General features: G+C 37.4%; 1 protein-coding gene across 3 annotated transcripts in view; it reads right to left on the bottom strand.

The window, feature by feature from the left end:
- The window catches only part of LOC141401725 (uncharacterized), a 476,511-nt gene that overhangs the window by 26,048 nt on the left and 423,859 nt on the right, over window positions 1–26,604 (bottom strand). The gene's annotated exons all lie outside the window — the stretch shown is intronic.

The raw sequence follows: 26,604 nt of genomic DNA, 5'->3' as shown, positions 1-26,604 counted from the left end.
AGGCTAAGAAAAATTCTTTAAAAAATCCACGTAGCCTTTGGAGGCTAAGAAAAATTCTTTAAAAAATCCACGTAGCCTTTGGAGGCTAAGAAAAATTCTTTAAAAAATCCACGTAGCCTTTGGAGGCTAAGAAAAATTCTTTAAAAAATCTACGTAGCCTTTGGAGGCTAAGAAAAATTCTTTAAAAAATCCACGTAGCCTTTGGAGGCTAAGAAAAATTCTTTAAAAAATCTACGTAGCCTTTGGAGGCTAAGAAAAATTCTTTAAAAAATCCACGTAGCCTTTGGAGGCTAAGAAAAATTCTTTAAAAAAATCCACGTAGCCTTTGGAGGCTAAGAAAATTCTTTAAAAAAATCCACGTAGCCTTTGGAGGCTAAGAAAAATTCTTTAAAAAATCCACGTAGCCTTTGGAGGCTAAGAAAAATTCTTTAAAAAATCCACGTAGCCTTTGGAGGCTAAGAAAAATTCTTTAAAAAATCCACGTAGCCTTTGGAGGCTAAGAAAAATTCTTTAAAAAATCCACGTAGCCTTTGGAGGCTAAGAAAAATTCTTTAAAAAATCCACGTAGCCTTTGGAGGCTAAGAAAAATTCTTTAAAAAATCCACGTAGCCTTTGGAGGCTAAGAAAAATTCTTTAAAAAATCCACGTAGCCTTTGGAGGCTAAGAAAAAATCCACGTAGCCTTTGGAGGCTAAGAAAAATTCTTTAAAAAATCCACGTAGCCTTTGGAGGCTAAGAAAAAATCCACGTAGCCTTTGGAGGCTAAGAAAAATTCTTTAAAAAATCCACGTAGCCTTTGGAGGCTAAGAAAAATTCTTTAAAAAATCCACGTAGTCTTTAGAGGCTTAGAAAAATTCTTTAAAAAATCCACGTAGCCTATGGAGGCTAAGAAAAATTCTTTAAAAAATCCACGTAGCCTTTGGAGGCTAAGAAAAATTCTTTAAAAAATCCACGTAGCCTTTGGAGGCTAAGAAAAATTCTTTAAAAAATCCACGTAGCCTTTGGAGGCTAAGAAAAATTCTTTAAAAAATCCACGTAGCCTTTGGAGGCTAAGAAAAATTCTTTAAAAAATCCACGTAGCCTTTAGAGGCTTAGAAAAATTCTTTAAAAAATCCACGTAGCCTTTAAAGGCTTACCAAAATTCTTTAAAAAATCCACGTAGCCTTTAAAGGCTTACCAAAATTCTTTAAAAAATCCACGTAGCCTTTAAAGGCTTACCAAAATTCTTTAAAAAATCCACGTAGCCTTTGGCTTACCAAAATTCTTTAAAAAATGCACGTAGCCTTTAAAGGCTTACCAAAATTCTTTAAAAAATCCACGTAGCCTTTGGCTTACCAAAATTCTTTAAAAAATCCACGTAGCCTTTAAAGGCTTACCAAAATTCTTTAAAAAATGCACGTAGCCTTTAAAGGCTTACCAAAATTCTTTAAAAAATCCACGTAGCCTTTGGCTTACCAAAATTCTTTAAAAAATCCACGTAGCCTTTAAAGGCTTACCAAAATTCTTTAAAAAATCCACGTAGCCTTTAAAGGCTTACCAAAATTCTTTAAAAAATCCACGTAGCCTTTAAAGGCTTACCAAAATTCTTTAAAAAATCCACGTAGCCTTTAAAGGCTTACCAAAATTCTTTAAAAAATCCACGTAGCCTTTGGAGGCTAAGAAAAATTCTTTAAAAAATCCACGTAGCCTTTAAAGGCTTACCAAAATTCTTTAAAAAATCCACGTAGCCTTTGGAGGCTAAGAAAAATTCTTTAAAAAATCCACGTAGCCTTTAAAGGCTTACCAAAATTCTTTAAAAAATCCACGTAGCCTTTAAAGGCTCACCAAAATTCTTTAAAAAATCCACGTAGCCTTTAAAGGCTTACCAAAATTCTTTAAAAAATCTACGTAGCCTTTAAAGGCTTACAAAAATTCTTTAAAAAATCCACGTAGCCTTTAAATGCTCACCAAAATTCTTTAAAAAATCCACGTAGCATTTAGAGACTTATACAATTTTTTTAAAAAAAGTCCAAGTAGCCTTTAGAGGCTTAGAAAAATGCTTTAAAAAACTTCATAGCCTTTAGAAGCTTAGAAAAATGCTTTAAAAAATCCACGTAGCCTTTGGAGGCTAAGAAAAATTCTTTAAAAAATCCACGTAGCCTTTGGAGGCTAAGAAAAATTCTTTAAAAAATCCACGTAGCCTTTGGAGGCTCAGAAAAATTCTTTAAAAAATCCACGTAGCCTTTGGAGGCTAAGAAAAATTCTTTAGAAAATCCACATAGCCTTTGGAGGCTAAGAAAAATTCTTTAAAAAATCCACGTAGCCTTTGGAGGCTAAGAAAAATTCTTTAAAAAATCCACGTAGCCTTTGGAGGCTAAGAAAAAATTCTTTAAAAAATCCACGTAGCCTTTGGAGGCTAAGAAAAATTCTTTAGAAAATCCACGTAGCCTTTGGAGGCTAAGAAAAATTCTTTAAAAAATCCACATAGCTTTTGGAGGCTAAGAAAAATTCTTTAAAAATCCACGTAGCCTTTAGAGGCTAAGAAAAATTCTTTAAAAATCCACGTAGCCTTTGGAGGCTAAGAAAAATTCTTTAAAAAATCCACGTAGCCTTTGGAGGCTAAGAAAAATTCTTTAAAAAATCCACGTAGCCTTTGGAGGCTAAGAAAAATTCTTTAAAAAATCCACGTAGCCTTTGGAGGCTAAGAAAAATTCTTTAAAAAATCCACGTAGCCTTTGGAGGCTAAGAAAAATTCTTTAAAAAATCCACGTAGCCTTTGGAGGCTAAGAAAAATTCTTTAAAAAATCCACGTAGCCTTTGGAGGCTAAGAAAAAATTCTTTAAAAAATCCACGTAGCCTTTGGAGGCTAAGAAAAATGCTTTAAAAAATCCACGTAGCCTTTGGAGGCTAAGAAAAATTCTTTAAAAAATCCACGTAGCCTTTGGAGGCTAAGAAAAATTCTTTAAAAAATCCACGTAGCCTTTGGAGGCTAAGAAAAAATTCTTTAAAAAATCCACGTAGCCTTTGGAGGCTAAGAAAAATTCTTTAGAAAATCCACGTAGCCTTTGGAGGCTAAGAAAAATTCTTTAAAAAATCCACATAGCTTTTGGAGGCTAAGAAAAATTCTTTAAAAATCCACGTAGCCTTTGGAGGCTAAGAAAAATTCTTTAAAAATCCACGTAGCCTTTGGAGGCTAAGAAAAATTCTTTAAAAATCCACGTAGCCTTTGGAGGCTAAGAAAAATTCTTTAAAAATCCACGTAGCCTTTGGAGGCTAAGAAAAATTCTTTAAAAAATCCACGTAGCCTTTGGAGGCTAAGAAAAAATTCTTTAAAAAATCCACGTAGCCTTTGGAGGCTAAGAAAAATGCTTTAAAAAATCCACGTAGCCTTTGGAGGCTAAGAAAAATTCTTTAAAAAATCCACGTAGCCTTTGGAGGCTAAGAAAAATTCTTTAAAAAATCCACGTAGCCTTTGGAGGCTAAGAAAAAATTCTTTAAAAAATCCACGTAGCCTTTGGAGGCTAAGAAAAATTCTTTAGAAAATCCACGTAGCCTTTGGAGGCTAAGAAAAATTCTTTAAAAAATCCACATAGCTTTTGGAGGCTAAGAAAAATTCTTTAAAAATCCACGTAGCCTTTGGAGGCTAAGAAAAATTCTTTAAAAATCCACGTAGCCTTTGGAGGCTAAGAAAAATTCTTTAAAAAATCCACGTAGCCTTTGGAGGCTAAGAAAAATTCTTTAAAAAATCCACGTAGCCTTTGGAGGCTAAGAAAAATTCTTTAAAAAATCCACGTAGCCTTTGGAGGCTAAGAAAAATTCTTTAAAAAATCCACGTAGCCTTTGGAGGCTAAGAAAAATTCTTTAAAAAATCCACGTAGCCTTTGGAGGCTAAGAAAAATTCTTTAAAAAATCCACGAAGCCTTTGGAGGCTAAGAAAAATTCTTTAAAAAATCCACGTAGCCTTTGGAGGCTAAGAAAAATTCTTTAAAAAATCCACGTAGCCTTTGGAGGCTAAGAAAAATTCTTTAAAAAATCCACGTAGCCTTTGGAGGCTAAGAAAAATTCTTTAAAAAATCCACGTAGCCTTTGGAGGCTAAGAAAAATTCTTTAAAAAATCCACGTAGCCTTTGGAGGCTAAGAAAAATTCTTTAAAAAATCCACGTAGCCTTTGGAGGCTAAGAAAAATTCTTTAAAAAATCCACGTAGCCTTTGGAGGCTAAGAAAAATTCTTTAAAAAATCCACGTAGCCTTTGGAGGCTAAGAAAAATTCTTTAAAAAATCCACGTAGCCTTTGGAGGCTAAGAAAAATTCTTTAAAAAATCCACGTAGCCTTTGGAGGCTAAGAAAAATTCTTTAAAAAATCCACGTAGCCTTTGGAGGCTAAGAAAAATTCTTTAAAAAATCCACGTAGCCTTTGGAGGCTAAGAAAAATTCTTTAAAAAATCCACGTAGCCTTTGGAGGCTAAGAAAAATTCTTTAAAAAATCCACGTAGCCTTTGGAGGCTAAGAAAAATTCTTTAAAAAATCCACGTAGCCTTTAGAGGCTTACAACGACTATAAATTTTAACCATTTAAAATCCACGTTTATTGTCCTCTTTGGAGGCTCCAAATAATCTTTTAAAAATTCACGTTTATTGCCCTCCACGTTCCAGCGTACCTGTTTTGTTCCTCACCTTTGCTTCTTGTACAATCCTAACAGCGTACAATTTCGATAAAATCCCTTCATTCATTTATTGCTGGTCAAACAATGGTCAAAAATATATTATCCTTAGACAAAATATAACAAATGTTTATGACATTTTTTAATCAGCTCTCCCAATGTAATGGATGACTGGAGAAATCACAACCCAGTAAGCCAATCAGCCTTTCCACAATCACAAAATCCACCGTTACAAACCTAAGAAACCAACAAAACAAAGTAAATGAGCCCTTCTTTTCCAGGTGAAGGATAAAATCTGAAATTGAACAGAAAGAAAAAAAAAATATCCTGACAACTCATTTACAAAGGGACTCTGGTGGTATTGAATTGTTTACATTCGTTGGTTGCTTTTGTCGTTGCCATTACTCATCCTGCCATGGCGCTGTTGTTTTGATGCGGCTGTTGTTCCTCTGGCAGAAACCTCTTGTAGCAACATTGTTGTGTCGTGTTCTTTGTTGCGGCTGCTGTTGTTGTTTTTATAAAAAGCAAAGCGCAAAAGTACGACAATTAAATTATATAAGCCTTGAAGCAGGGTTTATTGATTTAGGTTAAGGGTAAGTAGTTGGCATAATGCACATGACAAATACACACACAGAAATTCTGCAAATGGAGTTGACATTTTTTTCTCATTTATTGAAGTAAAACTGTGAATAAAGTAAAACAAAAAAGTTCTTACAAAGTATTACCACAACAATTCCCTTTCTCGCTGCAGCATTGCATCAGGACCAACAGCAGTCAGGATGCATTCATGCATCATCCATCCTCCATTACCGTTGGCAATTTTCTGCAATCAAAGGATGTAAAGTGTGTGGAATTCTTTTTATTTTTAATTATTTCGTTGTGGCCATAAATGAATGAAGAGGGAATGAATCGACGACAAACTTATTTCACAAAGTATTGCTTCACTCCCCCTCCCCTCTTGTGTGAAATTTTGAAATAATGAAACATCCGACTGATCCTTTGATGTGCCTGCTGATTATTTTGTTTTCTTCGGTAGATATTCTAGATTGAGATAATGCAGGCAGTATTGAGACGTTGCATTATATTTGGAAGGGATATATTTGGAAGGTGTGAGAAGCGTAATATTGGAATTGAAAGTTTTTTTACATGTAGAATGAGTAATGATATATTTTTTATTTCAGAGAAGGAAATGAAAGCTTTGTAATTCAGCTAACAGAGTATTACAAAAAAGACTGGAATAACAAAAGATGAAGACAACAAAAAATCTCCCAAAATAAAATTTTATTCGCTATACCACCAGCAGTATGGAAACAGGGGCTATATGCACATTGTCACAATCAGAAATGTGTCTCATTGAAATAATCATTTTAGGCTCTTTCATACCAAATACGTTTCAGAGTAATTTTAAAAGGTATAACAGATTTGCTCTAAACGTTGTACATCGCAATATTTCTTTCAAAATTACATCGGCCTCTCCTTCGAAAAACATACCGAAGCCATGAGGCGAAATATCATATGGGAAGCATTGAAAACAAAGGGAATATCCAGAAAATAATTGGTAAGTCGGTGTCGTCCCAAGCATCGCCAAGCTTAGTTATGTTTTTTCCAAGAATCACGTTGAGTACTCATCTAAGCATTTAATCTCCTTGAAACCACGAGACACATTTAAAATGAAGCATAGGAATGTTATCATTTGTTAGAACATATTCAGACAACTTTGATTTGTAAGAACATATTCAGACAACTTTGATTCTACCTTACCCCATTCCCCGGTGATGATAAGGTACAGCTTTGCATTATTATTTTTGATCGCGACAACAATCAGGTTGTCCCTAACGACTTTGTTGAAGGGTCGAATTTTTTATGAGACTGGGGTATTGTGCTTCAACTTCTTACATTTAGTGGGCTTCGTGCCATCAGTCAGGGAACGTTCTCGTCCGGACATATGTGGGCGATCGTCAATTTCAGCTTCTTTGTATTGTGTGCTTGCCTGCTTTTGGTCCTTCCGAACGTCGTACAGACTTTTCTTTTTTCTATATTTTTTTTTTTTGAACGGACAGAATTGGTGCTGCTTCGTGTTTAGTTGTATGTCAGAATTTTTTTAAGATTGGCTAGCTGCAAGCACCCGGTTGGAGGATTAAAGGTCATTCTCGGAATAATTGTATAAATAATGCGGAGCACACATTCTTTATGCAGTCGATGATCTGATCTCTGGGCTACAACTGAAGGACAAACAGGCACATTATCAACGAAAAGTATGGTGGAAAAGTGCTGATAAGTAGACAGCGGAATTTTATGCAACCCTTATTTTTGGTCGGATTCATGTAAAATTTTGGGATTGGGCATATTTTTGGCTTCTGATTAAATTGCAATCGAAACATATGACGTATGCAAAATGATGCAAAATGCAACAAATATTTCAATAATAGGTACAAAAATGTTTGTGTGTACAATTTTTATACCCTCAGAATTTATGCTAACGAGGGTATATACATCGAAATAATGGTTTTAGACCCCAAGTATGTTTGGACGAAATGTGTATCAGACAATTTGGAGTTGGATTTAGCCATGTCCGTCCGTCTGTCTGGCTGGTGCGCACGATAACTCTCGAACGGATTAACCGATTCGGTCCAAAATTTTGTCCAAACTTAGTTTAAGTTCGAAGATGGGTTATATCGGTCCACTCCTTCCGGTACCTCCCCCACAAAAGTTCGGAAAATTTGTGCGTACGATAACTCTTGAAGAAAGTAACCGATTTGGCCCATACTTTGCACATCGTGAAATTTCTACTAGACTTAGATGAGGTTCCAATATGGACTCAATAGGTCCACTCATTCGGGTACCTCCCACACAAAATTTCGGAAAAGTTCAGTTTAGGACCTGCTCTCGAATCGGTTTGATTTTTGCTGTAGCAACTTGTATTCTCTGCCCCCCCCCCCCATACGATGGTATAAGTTTTATCAGGGGCAAGTCCATACTTCCTGAAAGTTGCAAAAAACCCCTACGACACCGTGTGTAGTGATTAGAGCGCAAGATAACTCTCGAACGGATCTACCAATTTGGTCCAAAATGTGGCCTTCGTAATATTTTGTTCAAACATAGTTTAAGTTTAAGTTTTAAGTCATATCGGTCCACTCCTTCAGGTACCTCCCCCACAAAAGTTCAAATATGTATGTTCGGAAAATTTGTTCGTACGGTAACTCTTGAAGGGAGTGGCCGATTTGATCCATACTTTACACATCCTAATATATCTACTAAATATAGATCAGGTTCAAATATGGACTATATTCGCCACTCCATCCGGTACCTCCCACACAAAATTTCGGATAAGTTCACTTTAAGGCCTGCTATCGAATCACTTTGATTTTTGTTGAAGCAACTTGCATTCGCTGCCTCAATTACGATGGTAACATTTTTTTCAGGAGGGGAATGGTTTAAAAACCCCTATCGCACCATATGTTGTGGCTTGAGTGTTCGAACCGAATACTGCGTTCGCCAACACTTTGGACATTGTAATATTTCTTCGAATATTAGATGAATTTCGAAGGTGGTGCTTATAGGTCCACTTCTGCCGGTACCTCTCTACAAAAGTTCGAAAATATTCGCTAAAATGGCACGCGCGATTTCTCTTAGACGTAGCAACCGATTTGGTCCAAACTTTGGATCTCTAAATATTGTCGATACTTAGTTTATGTTCAAATTTGGGCCATATCTGTCCAATCCTTGTGCTACCACCCACACAAATGTTCAACATTTTTATACCCTCCACCATAGTATGGAAGGTATATTAAGTTTGTCATTCCGTTTGTAACACATCGAACTAATCATTTGCGACCCTATAAAGTATATATATTCTTGATCAGGATAAAGTTCTAAGATGATCTAGCCATGCCCGTCTGTCCGTCCGTCCGTCTGTTGTAATCACTCTAGCGTCCGCAATAATTGAGATAGAGTCCTGAAATTTTTCCATAGGCAAGTCAAGTTCGAAGATGGGCTATATCGGTCCACTTTATAAATTGGCACGTAGGGTTCCTGGTGATCTACAAACTTATATCCCAAAGGATATGGGCATAGGTCAATGTTTTGGTATAGTCCCCATATAACGGTACCTCCCGATTTTCGGTATTTTGAGAATTTTACCCACAATTTTTAACCGAACTATCTGCAATTTGACATTTGAGGTTCCCAGTGGTCATGAAACATATCCACGAAACATCGTCAACATAGGTCCATGTTTTGGTATAGCCCCCATATCGGTACCTCCCGATTTTCGGTATTTTGAGAATTTTAGCCACAATTTTTAACCGAACTATCTGCAATTTGACATTTGAGGTTCCAAGTGGTCATGAAACATCTCCACGAAACATCGTCAACATAGGTCCATGTTTTGGTATAGCCCCCATATCGGTACCTCCCGATTTTCGGTATTTTGGGAATTTTAGCTACAGTTTTTAACCGAACTAGCTGTAATTTGCCATTTGAGGTTCTCAGTGGTCTTTAAATATCTCCACCAAACATCGTCAACATAGGTCCATGTTTTGGTATAGCGCCCATATATCGGTACCTCCCCATTTTCGGTATTTTGAGAATTTTAGCTACAAAATTTTAACCGAACTAGCTGTAATTTGTCATTTAAAGTTCTCAGTGGTCATGAAACATCTCCACCAAACATCGTCAACATAGGTCCATGTTTTGGTATAGCCCCCATATAACGGTACCTCCCGATTTTCGGTATTTTGAGATTTTAGCTACAGTTTTTAACCGAAATAGCTGTAATTTGACATTTGAAGTTCTCAGTGGTCATAAAATATCTCCAATGAAACATCGTCAACATAGGTCCATGTTTTGGTATAGCCCCCATATAACGGTATCTCCCGATTTTCGGTATTTTGAGAATTTTAGCTGCAATTTTTAACCGAACTAGCTGTAATGATCGGTATTTTGAGAATTTTAGCTACAATTTTGTCTATTCAAAAATAATCGTCAATATAGGTCCATGTTTTGGTATACCCCCCCCCCCCTCCATATAACTGTAACTCCCGATTTTCGGGAATTTTCAGTGGTCATGATATTTCTTCACTAAAATTCGTCAACTTGGGTCCATTTTTGAAGGCCTACATTGTTTTGATGAAAGTACCCTAAATTTGACTCTTGAAGTTCCCTGCAGCAATAAAACTTTTCCGCCAAAAAATTTAAAGATAGATTGACTCTTTGATATAGCTCCGTAGGTGGTACCTTTCACCTAGCTTAACACATTTTTTTAGATTAGATAACACTGTGCAACAAAATGGAGGTGAAAGTCTGGGGCACAGAAAATTCCTCTTGGGGAAGAAAGGCCTTGGTGAGTATATTATGAACCCCGAAGGACAGATCCGCCGTGAGTCGAACTTCCGCGTTATGGCGTGATGAAATTTTTGTTAGAGAACCTGTGGGCCATCAGGAATTAGCGTATTAAGTGCTCTACAAAAGCAACAAACAAAGATATAATGCTAATTCATGATGGCTTACAGGGTCTCTTGCTAAAACTTAATCACGCGATAACGCGGAAGTTCGACTCACGGCGCATCTGTCCTTCGGGTTTTTAATATACACACACCAAGGGCTTTCATCTCCAAAAGGAATTATCTCTGCCCCAACATTTGTGTTCACAGTGTAATTTAAGCAATAGTAGGAGGCAGTAGGAGTCTATCCATTGTCGAAAAGTTGTTCCTCCTAAAATTGTGAAAGGACCCTAAGTATGCCATTTTAATTAAGACTATTTTATGGTGGAGGGTATAAAAAGTTCGGCGTGGCCGAACTTAACGACTTTTTACTTGTTGTATGGTTAGGGTCTGTTCGAGCATCTTTGGGACTTTTTTACCGAAGGTTTTCTTAGTGGCCCTGTTCACAGCGATATTATGTTTTTCGTAGGCTTTAATCCTATCCATACTTTTGTCGGTTCATACGCCCAAAATTTTGAAACCCCCTAAATACATAAGTTTTTTTTTTGAGAAAAAGTATTTCAATTCACACAGGCTGAGGGTATATTTCTGTCGGCAAAGCTGACTGATACTTTTTTACCTGTTTTAATTTATGTTTACATATTGAATATTATTACATTATTGTTTTTTATTATTATTACTACATTATTACTAATTCTTACTATTATTGCCACCGTGGTGCCCGGTCAGGCAACATCAACAATTTCCAACGGTGGCAAAAACACCTCAGTAATGTTGACGACATTTCCTGAGTATTTCAGCCATGTAAAACTTCTCTACAAGTGGTGTCTTACGACATGCCGTTCGGACTCGGGATAAACAGTAGGTCCCATATCATCGAGCTTTATACAAATCGGGGTGCACTCATTGATATGAGAGAAGTCTACCTTGTCTCTTATGGGATGTGGAACAATTATAATATTATTATAATTATTGTTGTTGTTATTATTATTATTATTATTAATATTATTGCTAAAACCATTTGATGATCCCCATAGTTCATCCATTTCCCCAAAGCTCTTCCAGACTGAGCATTCGACATCACATTCTACTGAAAATAAGTTCTCTTTCCCTTTTTTAGTGTCACAAATCTTAACCAGAATTTTCAAATGATGGCCTCATTTTGATAAAATATTCATAAATTTATTCTTCATCACCATGCTGGGCTAGCTACTTTAAATTCCAAGCCAATGGCAGTGTTCTTTTTTGCTGCTGACAGTGATGCAGCACCATGGTATGGTGTTGCAAATCATGTGATGCAACTGATATTTCTTCGATTCACAATTCTAATGCAAAGTGTTACATAGTTATGCGGTTGCAACATTGTTGTGGCAAATGTTTTGATTGAACCCTGTCCATCAGGCACTCCGGCTGGCAGGCAGGCAGTTATTTCGATTGCACTAACTCTACCAAAAGGAGTTGCAAAAAAACATAAATCCTATTCGTATTAGGAGAATTACACCATTTCCTGTGTGACTATCACATTTTCGAGTTTAATGTGAAAATAAAAAAAATATATACATATATATAAATTAATATATTGAAAATTAGAAAATCATCGGTCATGGTCAAGGTTAAAATGTTCATTTGCAATTTTTGATTTTTTTGGGAGATTGTAGCGAATAATGAACTCTTTTACATACAATTTTCTTTTTTCAGAAACTCAAAAATTCTTATGAAATATGTCCATCTTTAATTAAGACTTCCCCCGCAACATGGTGTAGTATCAGGGGAATTTTAGCAACAACTCTTATTAATCCTGCACTATGATCTGCATCATCGCAGTTGTTGTCAGCAAGCAATGATCGTTTTGTGGCACTACTTACAACCACGCATCAACAACATTAACCATTAACATCCAGAAGATGCAGCCGCATCAACAGCACTAGCTTTCTCACTCTCTACGGCAGTTACAAGTAAAACAGATGAAAAAACACATGATGTGGCTTTTGTTCTTAATATTATTAGCTTGTTGTTGTTGTTGCATTTGAAATATCGTCACGTTTTAGCCATTTTATTTGGCTTAAGAACAACAACAACACTAACAAAATGGTAGATACGCAGGACCATGTTATTGTCTTGGAATTTTATTGGACATGCTGCAGTTTCTTGGACTCACCCTTTTCCTTTCCATTCTACTGTCTTCTAATATAATTTTTTGCACAGTTGATTCCCACTCACACAAGGCCAATGGTATTTCCTTGGACTATCTGTAATACAATTTTTTCCGTGGAATAAAAGATTCATTCGGCATGGCCTAGTCTCATCATCTCAGTGCTCTCTAGTAAAGATGTTTAAAAGTTTAAAAATCAATTGGGTGGATTAGTCGAACATTGGAATTTAAATAATTGCCCTCCATTTCTGGCAAAATCACGTTCACTCTTCTGCAGCAGAACAGAGACAGTGTTGTGTGTTCTATTTTCTGTGTTAGGTAAGAATTGCCTTTTCCAATAATCTTCAGTCTCTTGTAACAATGGATTAATTTAAACGGAATTAGTTAATTTTCTTCGTTACTATTTTCCCCAGTTACTAACAGGTTAAGGACTTTTAAAGGTCGCTTCTAAAGACATTGTATAAAATTCGTTGTTTTTTTTATTGGAAATTTAAAAAGCTTTTTTTTTCTAGTTAATTAGGTTCTTTAGATGGAATTTGTATGAAATGAAACAAGGAATAAGAAGAACAAACTGGTGGTGCGGAAAGTTCTAAAATCGTATTTATTTGTTATTTTTATGTAGCCTGCCGGGGCGTTCCTCAAAAAGTAATGACGGGCTCAACGACTCTGCGCACCCCATGTGCATCCTTGGAGCTTCTTCATAGGATCGATCGGCTCTCTGGTCAGCGTCTACTTCCCATTTCAACGACGGTTGTACACCAACAATACCCACCCGAAAAATCCCACGATAACGACATAGCTGTAACAATGTACCACGATGCGGATACATTAAAAATTACCTCAGGCTGAATTTCACGGCATTCTGTTACCTCAGTAAGTGGGAGTGAAATCGCACCGATATGACTTTCAGTCTGGTGATAATGCCTTCCGTCCTATTAAAACCTCGAAGAACGCTCCGTACTTTAGTCCCCATTCACTTGGCAATGTGGGACCAGTTGATAAGACTATCCTGATAAGCTCCCGACCTGGCTTTGAACACAAGTTCCCATAAGGCTTTGTGTCAAACCTTGTGCAACCTCGAGGTCATATAAAGGGTAACTGTTTTACGTGTAAGGATAACGGCTCTTATATGGGAATCAATCAAATGATGACAAAAACAGAACCCCCTACAAAAGCAGAATATAGATAAAGTACATTCCTCGTAAGTTCGAGAACAAAGGGCACAGCCGTGAACTCGACAACAGCAGAGGTAGAAGCAGCCGGGAGTCCACGCAACGTCGACCGAACTTGACAACTCACCTTAGCTGCACCGCTTACTTATAACTCCCCAAAACAGAAATTCATACTCCAAATGAGAGCAACCGCAGAAGAAGCTCTCGCAAAGAGCAACAATGTGCTTCGGAAAATGAGAGAAGTATACACCAAACAACGCAGATAGGTGAACTCAAAAATCACAGACGTGGCAGTCCAATCGGTTCGCAAGACAAAGAATGGATATTTATCGGTGTATAGTGTATACACTAAGCAAATTTACATCGGTAGACCCTTAGAGCCAGGCTCAAGCGAGGTAGGTCCCACATATCCACTTCTGGTGCGATTCATCATCAGGATGTTGTAACCATCACAAAGTTGTAAGCTGCAGTTTTTGTTGAACTTGGTTTCTTGCCCCACCGGGACCATGATATTCCTCCGACTCATGAAATCCACTATTTCCTCCAACTGACCTCAGAGTCTTTTTCAATTAAATTGGAAAATGGATGCATTTCAGGGGTTGGAAGGACTACGGGAGAGTCTCGTATTCTGATGACGACGACTCCCTTGGGGCTGTGTTCACGCAGCGACATAGTCCATCTCGTAGTTCCTCACATGGAAGAGTCCGGAGAAAACCCTAAAATGCATCCACTCTCGGCATCGATTGAGTTTCACCGAAGTTCGAGTGTAGTGGATGCGGATTTGACAAACTGAGCACATCCGTATTATATATAATTGTTCCACAAACATCCCGAACGGGACAAGGGAGACTTCTCTCATATCAGTGAGTGCACCCTGATTCATATTAGCTCAATGATATGGAACCTACTGTTCAGGGACTTACGCAGGGTGGGGCCAAGGGGCCAGCCCCCAACCCCACCGAAATAAATTGGTTCGATGAACAATTTTGAGCCACTTTAGTAAATTATTTCGTTTCTTCTCTGAAATAATTTTTATTTCTAGATATTTTAAATGAAAACTTTTATTATTCTGAAGTTATTAACAAGTTGTCTAAGAAATATTTAAAATGTTTTATTTTGTTTGTTTCATATGTTTAGACGAAATCCGCTTCCAACTGTTTGGAGTCGATTTTGTCCATTTCGTCTGTCAGTCTGGCTCGAGCGCATGATATCTCTCGAACGGATCAACTAATTTGGTCCTTATTTCCAATCCAACGGATCTCGCAATATTTTGCCCAAAATTTAAGTCATATCGGTCTACTCCTTCGGGAAATTACCAATCCAACGGATCTCGCAATAGTTTGTTCAAACTTTAAGTCACATCGGTCCACTCCTTCGGACAATTCCCCCACAAAACTTTTAATTGCTTCGCTAGAATGGTGAACACAATAACTTTTGAAGGGATTGCTCGATTTGGTCCATATCGACTTCAGTCAGACATAGATTCGGTTCGAATTATGAATATGAATTATATCGGCCCACACAAAATTTCAAATATCCGATTTCACCGAAACTTGGAATATCATAAAATTACTTCCAGACGTAAAATTAAAAAATTAAAAGTTGTGTATTTTCATAAGTTTGCTCCAACTGATGAATTTAAGACTATTTACTAACGAAGTAATTCATCTTGGGTATAGTCCTTGCAAAGTTTTTAATGTCGAGTCCATAAACAACTACTCGTTGATAAAAATAAGCCGGAACAACATCCAAATGGATGGGATATCAAATGGATTTTTACGACTTAACCTATTTGGTAAGGACTTAGCTAAACTTTTTCCGAGCTTTTTCACAGATATTATTCGACCATGTTTTTGCAAAGCCCAAATATGGGTTTCGTAGTCTTAAACAGTTCTGCGTCGTAGTCTGTATCGCCCGACACCTGATACATTTTTTTTTCTTAATGTAATTATTTGAATCTTTTAGTTGGTTTGCATGGACTCTATCACTTCGGGCAAAATAGTAAAGTTTTTGTTTTTTATGATATAAAAGAAACTCCCCTAGGTCCTATTTTTCAAAAACGATATTTTTGCAAAACATACGCCCGTCTCGGTTAGAAAATTAATTTGCGAGGCAACGGTGGTTGTGTCTCCGACCCTAGGTACATATTTGCGGCCTAAAAACCCGACCATGCCTTTTTTAAATATGTTCTAAATCCAAAACTACTGAACCTATTTTCCTAAAAAGTTCAGAGAATGTACCGGGATGAACCCTGGTAAAATGAATTTTGTTGCATTTTGCCCTATTTTTTAAAAACGCTATTTTTGTTAATCTTGGGAACGTATCGTTTTGCAAATGAATTTGCAATGCTGGTTGTGTCTCCCACCCTAGGTCCTTATTTGGGACCTAATGGCCCGACAATGCCTTTTTTAAATATGTTATATATCCAAAACTTCTGGACTAATGTCAGGTGAAAATAAATTATATATTTTGTTGAATTTCGGCAGAGAGGGGTTTAAAAATTAATTCGATAGACAGTGATGGTTGTGTCCCCGATACGAGGCACTTATTTGCGGCCTTAACTATGTTATATCTCCAAAACGTCCTAATCGATTTCTATGTCATTTTCAGATGATGTACAGGGATGGCCTTTGGTGGAAATAGGCTGTATATTTTGTTGAAGCGGGTTATCCCCTATGCCCTATTTTTTAAATGCGCTATATATGTAAAACTTACGAACGTGTCCGTTTACCCGACCCTGGATACAAATTTTAACCACAAGACCCGACCACTCCCACTTTCTTAAATATGCTACAAATCAATGGAAATACCAGATGTCATGCATAACGAAGCTTTGGTCTTATTGGAAAGCAAGTGTTTAGATCAGAAAACAACATATTGATAGCAATAGTTTCATCAGGTATACAAGATACATTATTATTATAGTTGCAACTGAGCATTCATTTGCATGAAGGATACACATGAAGTTATCATCTGAGACGAATGTACGATGGCACATAAAAACTCCCTACAAGCTTTAGATCGCTTCTTGAAGCATTTAAGAAGCAATTTACGTTAAGATTTCAGACAAACACTTCCAGTTACACTATTCCAGCAGATGAAATAAACGCATGACTCAAGTCATCAGTTCTTTGGCGGTATGTTAAAATTGCATATCGGCACCAACATTTCTGAAGATTTTTTATTTATAGTCACTTGCAGAACCCGCCTAATTAGCGATGCAAGAAAAATATAATTGACTTAAGAAAAGGTAACATAAAACTATTTCAAGAGCCAGCAACGCGGATCGGGTCTTACTTACCTGGCCCATTACAGAACATTTGTTCTATAGGCCGAACTAAGAAAAGATCTCCATTTCTCTCTGTCTATTGATTCTCTTTCTGGAATACCGCGCCTTGTGATCTCTTCATCCATTTGTGTGCGCCATCTATTCTTTCATATTTATACGCCTTTTTAGCGGGTTCATCATCGCTCATTCTTATGATATGGCCTAGCCACGCAATCATTGCATCTCAATACGTTTAACTATATTGATGCCGTTGTATAGCAGATACAGCTCGTGGTTCATGCGACGTCGTTATTCACCGTCAACGCAGATTGGTCATTTTTCGAAGAATTTTTCTCTCAAACACACCAAGCACTGCCTTATCTGCTTGCGCAAGTACCCAGGCTTCGGAACCATACATCAGAACGGGTAGTATCAGTGTTTTGTAAAGCGTTATTTTTGTTTGACGAGATGTGGCTTTGTTTTTTAACTGCTTACTTAAGCTAAAATAGCATCTGTTACCCAATAAAATTCTTTTTATTTCACAACTGATGTCGTTTGTTGTGTTTACGGCGGTGCCGAGGTAGACGAAGCCTTTTACTACCTCAAAACTATAGGATCCAACGTCAAAAGTTGACCCGATCTTCCAGCCGTTTACCGCCAGACCCACTTTAGAAGATTCTCCTTCGACCTCCATGATGTCTATATCATCAGCATAAGCAAGTAACATGTGGCTATTGGTGTAGATAGTGCCACTTCTTTTGACGTTTGCCTCTCGAATAACCTTTTCCAGCAAAATGTCGAAGAGATCACACGAGCTCCTTTCTCGATTTTTTCACACTCCCGTTTTTCCATCTCTCTCTTTTTCCTGCGAAAAGACGTCTCTCCTCTCCTCTTTTTCTCCCGATATCTCTCTCGTGCGCTACGCTTTGATACGGATTGTAAAGTAGCCCTATATGCCGAATTTTTCTCTTCGGTAGCAGCACGACACTCCTGATCATACCATGGATTCCTTGGTGGAGGTCTCTGGTATCCAAGTATGGATTTTCTGGCTGTTTGCATGGAGAGGGCAATAATTTGCCATTGTGCTGATATATTATCGGGATGAGGAGTTCTTTGATTAAGCAATTGGGCTAGTTGAGTGGAATATGCTGTGGCTATCTGTTGTGATTGCAGCTTACCGATGTCTAACTTTCTTGTTGTGTCTGTTCGTACTTTGTTTGCTACGTTTAACCGGGTGCGTACCTTTGCTGCAACTAGGTAGTGGCCCGAGTCTATGTTTGCTCCTCGGAACGAGCGCACATTCAACACGCTCGATGAGTGTCTTCCATCTATCACAACGTGATCAATTTGATTTCTTGTTTTCTGATCTGGAGACAGCCAGGTGCCCTTATGGATGTCGAGATGTTTAAATCTGGTGCTGCTATCTACCATGTTTTTTGCCGGTGCGAGGTCTATCAGCCTCATGCCATTGTCAGATGTTTCATTGTGGAGACTGAATTTTCCGACTGTTGGGCCAAAGATATTCTCCTTTCTAATTTTGGCATTAAAATCAACTAGAATATTTTTAATGTCATGGGCAGGACAACGGTCATATCGTCACCATAAATGCCGGAAGACGTAACCGACATGAAAATCGAAATTCGTTTTTTGATGGAATCTGATATATTAAGCTAAAATACATGCTCTGGCAAAATTTCAAGCTTCTACGTTTAAAAATAACGATCCTATTCAAGAAATGCCAATAGACGTAACAGCATACTGTATTTTCATAGAACACAAAAGGCGTAACCCACATTATTTCAAAACTAAACAGCAGTACAAACAATGTATTCTTTGCAATTATAATGTCAGAGGGAGGGCTTATTGAGTTAATGTATAATTTCCACGGGGCGGATTCGGTTAACCGGTTATTTGACCCGAAATTCCAGGTTCAAAACCGGGTTAGGCCCGTTTCTACTGAACCGATAAGGGTATCGTATGAAAGCTTATGGAAATACCTATTACATTGTGTAGTTACTTTAACAGTTTTGTCTCTTACTCGGCTTACTTCTCCATATGTGCAATTTGACTCTTAAGTGACGATATCTCAAGAATGGAAGCTTTTTTCAAAAATCACAAAGACCATTCTTTTAGTTAATTTTTAAAGCAATAACTTTGACTTTAGACGGTTTTTGCTGGTCTTACAGAAAAAATCCATAATTGAAATAATTGAAGATGATGACAGAAGACCTATGCCCTGATTTAAATAAACATCTAAAACGCACATATGAAAACAATATGTTAACCGTACAAAAGGAAGTGGTTATTCGGAAAGCAATGCTCGTCTCGATATTGTTTATTTTTCCAAGAGAAAGAACGAACGGAAATATTTAAAATTTGAGGCGTTGATACGAAAACGTCGTTCTAGTACAAAGATGTATTCTTTGAAGACGGATACGATTAGGCTGTAAGTTTGCAAAAGATGGTCTTGTCAACCAACCCATGGTTTAATAGAGATCAACTGATTGTAGTAATCAAATAGGTCCAGAGAAAAACGCAAATTGTCTGTATTGGTTTACTTATACAAAAAGACAGGAGATCCTACAGTCACTGCAAGCATTGGCTTTTGATCCTAGCAGTATAATCTTTTTTTAAAACTGATATCAAAGACGACTACCAGATTCTACCATAGAGAAAGTCCGGAAATTTTGAGGCAGTGCATCCTCCTCAGATGTACACACAAAGGCTAAAAGTTTCAAAAAAGAAATTTCAACACCTGCAAGATTTAAAACGCTTAATTCCAAGTGATTGTCATTACTTTTATGACAACATTCCTTATGACAATTAGAAGTTACATTTAAACTGTTACAGATCACTTAATTCATATGAACTATATTTTGTCCATAAATTGACTTAAATACAACAATAACACGGTGCTCTTGAGTCAAATTTAAATGGAAGGTGCTTACACCTAGGAAGTTTTTGCGGATTCTGAAACTGCAATGTTCATAGATGAGAAAAATCAAAAAACAAAAAAAAAATCGCCGGAGCGCTTTGTTTAGGGTTGTTTAGGTTTTTGCGATTTTGCTTAGAAACCGCAAGTTCTATCAAAAGGGGAAAATGTTGTAGCTATCAAAATTCTCTACAAGATTGACCTTAATGATATTTTCGTAGGTTTTACAACTTTTGAGATATAGAAGTTGGAATTGGGACAATTCAAATTCAATTCAATTCTGTATCGTCTCCTTATAAAACAATGTCATGACTGAAATTTCCCAACTTAAACTTATATATCTAAAAAAATGGTACAACCTAGGAAAAATCACATAAGCCAGTCTCGTAGAGAATTTTCACAGCTATAAGATTTTCTCAGATCCCATACCCATAAGACTTGCCGTATTCAAGCAAAATCGCGAAACCTTAACAAAAAAACCTAAAAATGTAAACTGAGCTTCTTTATCTCAAAAATGGTACAGCTTGAGAACAAATCATAAACGTCAATCCTGTAGAGAATTTTCACAGCTACAACATTTTCTTTAGCTCCATTTCGATTGGACTTGCGGTTTCCAAGCAAAGTCGTGAAAACCTAAAAAACACCTAAAAATGTGAAGTTTGACCGCGATTTATTTAAAAATCCTTACAGCGATTTTTTCTTGTTTTTGGATTTTTCTCATCTATGAACATTGCTGTTTCAGAATTCACAAAAACTTCCCCTTTGTAAGCGGTTTTCATTAAAAGTTAGTTAAGGCGCACCCTTCATGACATTGTTTTATAAGGGGGCGATACAGTCAGTGCATTGTCCCAATTTGAAATTCAATATCTCAAAAATGGTAAAACCTACGAAAATATCGTAAAGGTCAATCTTGTAGAGAATTTTCATAGCTACAACATTTTCTTCAGTCTCATTTAGGACTTGCGGTTTCTAAGCAAAATCGTGAAAACCTAAACAACCCCTAAAAATGTCAACTTGAATCGCGATTTATTTAAAAAGCGCTCCGGCGATTTTGTTTGTTTTTTGATTTTTCTCATCTATGAACATTGCAGTTTCAGAATCCGCAAAAACTTCCCAGGTGTAAGCACCTTCCATTTAAATTTGATTCAAGAGCACCGTGATAAATATAATATTCCAGATTTAATATCGTCTAATACAATTGAAATTATAGGTAATTATAGTGATGGTTGGAATAGACAGTTCACCTAATTGTGGTCCATTGAAATATCAACGTCATGACTGGGAATTGAACCCAACACCATCAGATTGCTAGTTTAAAGTTCGCTTAACCGCGTATGCCAATAAACCAGTTATAATTTGTTTATAATTTTTCATTTATACTAGTTTCTTCAAATGTATACTCAATAAATTGTGGGTTACGTCTTTTAGCATTTCAGAAAAATACAATACCAAAAGACGTAACCAACACAGCTTCTAACATTCTGGAAAAAATTTTAATTTTTTTCCAAAAATATATTTCTTCTCTGTCTTAAAATACGATACTAAAAATTTTCGATATTTAATAACACCGTTTTCATTTTATAACGTTTTTTGTTTCTCCTGTAAAGTTTTATTTTTGTGGGTTACGTCTTCCGGCATTTATGGTGACGATATGTTTCTTCTAAGCGCTCATAAAATATATCTTTGGTCTGTTCGTCCTTGTCTTCAGTGGGAGCACGAGCGCAAATAAAGCTGATGGTGAAGAATTTTGCTTTTATTCGAATTGTAGCAAGTCTTTCATTCACGGGTTTGAAGCTGGAGACCAGGTGTTTTAACCTTCGACCAACTACAAATCCGCAACCAAACTCATGCTTCATGTCATGGCAGCTATAATACAGTGCGTTACCGTTAAGTGTTGTTGTGACGCCTTTCCCGTTCCATCGTATTTCCTGTATGGCAGTAATGTCGGCCTTGTACTTTTCAAATACATCTGCCAATGCGTAAGCTGCACCTTCTCTATAAAGTGTGCGAACATTCCTGGTGCAGATTCTTAGATCATGGTCCTTAAAACGTTTGCTTGGTCGTCAACTTTAGAGGGTTTTGTTTTTCTTTTCTTCTGTTTTTTCATAGGGGAGGTGACACCACGGGGAGCTCAGTGACCACTTGAGATGAGAGAGGGACCAAGATAAATCCTGGACTTTGCCATGTTAAAGCCGGTGAGCACTGTTCCTGGGTATCTCTCATCCCCTATTATACTCTCAGACTTGTATATAAAATATGGTGAACCCAAGTTATATACTTTGTGTCAATATGTGTCAATAAAATCAACCAAAAAACCTTTAAAATAGCTTTACGTAACGCTACACAATATTTGCAACTTTCATGATTTTTGATTTTTTCAGAGTGGGCCCCTCCCCGAAATAAAATCCTGCGTACGTCCTCGCTACTGTTTATCGCTAAGTCCGAACTGTGTGTCTTAAGACACCACTTGTAGAGAAATTTTACATAGCTGAAATACTCAGAAAAAGTCGCCAACATTACTGAGGGGTCACGGTGCTCGTGAAGCAACTTTAAATGGAAGGTGCTTACACCTGGGAAGTTTTTGCGGATTATGAAACTACAATGTTCATAGATGAGAAAAATCCAAAAACAAAAATCGCCGGAGCGCTTTTTAAATAAATCGCGATTCAAGTTGGCATTTTTAAAGGTTTTTTAGGCATTCACGATTTTGCTTGGAAACTGCAAGTCCCATCGAAATGGAACAAAAGGAAATGTCGTAGCCATGAAAATTCTTTATAAGATTGACCTTTATGGTATTTTCGTACGTTTTACCGTTTTTTGAGATATAGAAGTTCAAATTAGGACAATGGATTGACTGTGTCGCCCCTTATAAAACAATTTCATGTACGGTGCGCCTTAAGTAACTTTAAATAAAACCCGCTTAAGCCTGGGAAGTTTTTGCGGATTCTGAAACAGCAATGTTCATATATGAGAAAAATCCAAAAACAAGATAAAATCGCTAGAGGGATTTTTAAATAAATAAAATAAATTTTTAGGTTTATTTTAGGTGTTTGCGATTTTGCTTGGAAACCGCAAGCCCTATCGAAAAGGTTCCGCTTAGATCTTTATAGTCAGTTTGAACTTTTTGTCATGTGGGTGTGGCCGTTTTGGCGCCGAGCGCCTCATTTGCTGTTCATATTGTGCAAGTTTTGATGTTTCACAAAGTATTCGTTAATTTCATTATGCAATGAGCGTTATATTTCATGTATGGACGTTTCCATTTCGCCTTTTGCCCGTTTCGAATATCATTGTTATATTCCGCTGTAGCACGTCCTGGATGATGGGGCTGTCATCTATCGTTGTCTAGAAACTTTGTTGTGGTTGGGATCTTTGTTATTTAGTGTTGCAATTTACCTGCGAATTGTGCACAAAGCACACACACACATTATCCACTCCTCTTTACGGCCTCTAAAAAGTTATGAAAAAATCCATGTCTATAACATACTTTTGATCCGAACCAAACTCTCATCGCATCGTGGTGTAGCGCATAATAAAAACTTAAAAATAAGTTTTTCCTATTTATTTTTCAATTTTATTTTTCATACAAAAAATATTCCAATTTCCAAGAATGAATTACAACTATTTGGTCATTGTTTGAATCACAGTAACGACAACAACATTGTATGGTTAATATTTCTCAAGAACAATTCAATAAAAATCCAAAAGAAAAAAAACGTTGACAAAATAGGCAGCGTGAAGTGGATGAATTCACTTCACTGCCCTGGCCTAGGAGAAAAATCGTGTGGCCAACATTATGTTGTTGTTTGTAATATTGACAGCTGAACGGAGCTGCGAACAGTGCCACATGACCTGTGTTGTCTTGTCATTCTTGGTAGATGATGTTGTTGCTGCCAATACTAATAATATGGGTTGATTATGTCCATCAACTATGATGATGTCGATGGGGGAGGTATTATGGTCAACAACACTTCCGAAGAACAAAAAAAAAACTTTGTTACGTTATGGTCAGCCACCAGCATTCACATTATTACGACGTTTGATGATGATCTTTTTTGTGTTTTTTTTTTGTTAGGTTCTCAACGACCAGCATCACCATCATCGTCGTCGTCATCATTTCCATCGTCATGGTCGTCATTGTTGTTGTTGTTGGCATCAATGTCTAAGGACATTGATTTACCCTTAGGAAAATGTCAATAGTTTGCAAAATTGCAATGAAAACCACTCTGATGTTTGTCTAACATGCCACAAAATGTTGCATCAACATTTTGTCGTATGGTTGGCTGGCTGGCTACCCATCACCACAACTACTGGCACCACAAACAAGCCTTCGTGCGCACATACACACTTGGCAAATGCTTTGAGTTTGAGCATCAACATTCGCCTTCATTAGATTTTTGTTGATGAAACGAACGAAGGAACCCTTGTTGTTGCGCTTCACTTCTGTTGTGACTGAATGTTGGTTGTTTTTGTTGGTTTCGTACATCCATCCATCCACTCTCTTTGGCATAATTACAATTGAATGTCATGGTTTTGGATGGCTATGGACGCCAGAATGCCTGGTTGGGTAAGGTCACAGTGTTGCAGAATTTGAAAATCAAAGAAGAGTAAAATATTTCTTGGGAAACAAAATCGTGGACTTTTTGATGAATGTATTAAAGGACTCCTAGAGGATGAAATGGGGTCATCTGCTTTACAGCTGTTTAAGGGACTATTAGGGGAATATATTCATGACGTAGGATACGAAAGATACCAATCAACGGCCCTGACCGGCTTTAACATGACAAACACCAGGATTTATCTCGGTTTCTCTTTCATCTTAAGTGGACACTGACCTCCCGGTGGTGTCACCTGGAGAGCTGCGTCTAACACCCTTTAAAGGTAGTGATCTAATATGTGCCGCACTTTCACCCATGAGGTCGTAAAAATTTGGGTTAGGCGTTGGGCTAGTGATCGAACTCTCCAAAAATCAACATACTATAAAACAAGTAAAAAAGTATCAGCCGGCTTTGCCGATATACCCTCAGCCTATCTGAATTGAAACTTTCATCTACTGACAGATCGAATGTATTTAGAGTCTTTTCTGAATTTTGTCTATTTTGGAAGTGGACCACTAGTCATTTCAGTGGGTCATTGTATAACTTTTGGATCAGTATACCAAGAAGCATGAATTTGTCCACGAAAACATAATACCGCTGTAAACAGGACCACAACGATCAGCATCGGTATACATTTCCAAAGGATCTTCGAACAGACAATAAACTGCACATAGACTCAAATATACTTACTCTAAGGAGAGGACCGTGTCGAGATAAACTAAATTTAGACAACATATCAGAGATCCAAATGGGATATCGTGCATACCATTTTAGTGACATTTTTTTAATATTGGGGGGAAGTACTGGAAGTTGTGGGTCAGTATTGCTTATCCTCGAACTGAAACTGAGTTTAGACAAAACATGACGAAGGCAAATTTTGGACCAAATCGGTTGATCAGTTCGAGAGTTATCGTTCTCGCCATCCACTACATATGGTGTCATAGGGTTTTTTTCCAACCTTCGTCCAACCGTCGTAATTGAGACAGCGAATGCAAGTTGCTTTAACAAAAACAAGTAAAAAAGTATCAGTCGGCTTTGCCGACAGAGATATACCCTCAGCCTGTGTATATTGAAACAATTTTTTTTCCAAAAAACGCATGTATTTAGGGAGTTTTAAGAATTTTGGGCGTTTGAACTGACAAAAATGTTGATTAGGATTTAATATCAAAAGTTTTGCGGAGGAGATACTAAAAAGAATGGATCTCCAGCCACTACATATGGTACCATAGGGGTTTTTTTAGAACTTCAGGGATGTTTGCTCAAGAAGTATGAACATGCCCCTGAAACAACTTTTACCATCGCAATTGAGGTAGCAATGCAAGTTGCTTCAACAAAAATCAAAGTGATTCGAAAGCAGGTCTTAAAGTGAACATGTAACCGAAATTTTGAGTGGGAGGTACCGGATGGAGTGGACAAATATAGTCCATATTTGAACCTGATCTATATCTGGTAGATATATTAGGATGTGTAAAGTATGGACCAATTCGGCCACTCTCTTCAAGAGTTATCGTACGCACAATTTTTCCGAACATTTTTGAACTTTTGTGGGGGAGGTACCTGAAGGAGTGGACCGATATGGCTTGTCTTCGAACTTAAACTATGTTTGGACAAAATATTACTAAGGTCAAACTTTGGACCGAATCGGCAGACCTGTTCGAGAGTTATTTTGCCCTCCAACCTCCTCACACGGTGTCATAGGGGTTTTTTGCAACTTTCAGGCTATTTTCTCAGGAACTAAGGACTTGCCCCTGATGAAACTTATACCGTCGTGTGGAGGGCAGTGAATACAAGTTGCTAAAGCAAAAATCAAAGCGATTCGAGAGATGTTCCTAAACTGAACTTTTCCAAAATTTTGTGTGGGAGGTACCCGACGGAGTGGACCGATTGAGTCCATATTAAAACCTGATCTAAGTCTGGTACACGCTCCACGATGGGCAAAGTATGGACCAAATCGGTTACACCCTTCAAGAGTTATCGTGCGTACAAATTTTCCGAACATTTTCGAACTTTTGTGGGGGAGGTACCGGAAGGAGTGGACCGATATAGCTCATCTTCGAACTTAAACTAAGTTTGGACAAAATATTACGAAAGCCAAAATTTGAACCGAATCGGTTCAACCCTTCGAGAGTTATCGTGCGCTCCAGCCAGACAGACAGACAGACAGACAGACAGACAGACGGACGGACATTGCTCAATCGACTCCAAATTGTCTGAAACACATTTCGTCCAAACATACTTGGGGTCTAAAACCATTATTTCGATGAGGCACATTTTGCCCGTATGAAAGTGTATATACCCTCCATAGCCTAAAGGCTGAGGGTATAATCAAAGAGATTCGAGAGCAGGTCTTACAGTGAACTTATACGAAATTTTGTGTGGGAGGTACATGAAGGAGTGGATAATTAT

The sequence above is a fragment of the Musca autumnalis genome, unplaced genomic scaffold, assembly GCF_047663935.1.
Source record: "Musca autumnalis isolate F117 unplaced genomic scaffold, ASM4766393v1 scaffold_4, whole genome shotgun sequence".
NCBI classification, from domain to species: Eukaryota; Metazoa; Arthropoda; class Insecta; order Diptera; family Muscidae; genus Musca; species Musca autumnalis.
This window is presented reverse-complemented; position numbering and strand designations above follow the sequence as displayed.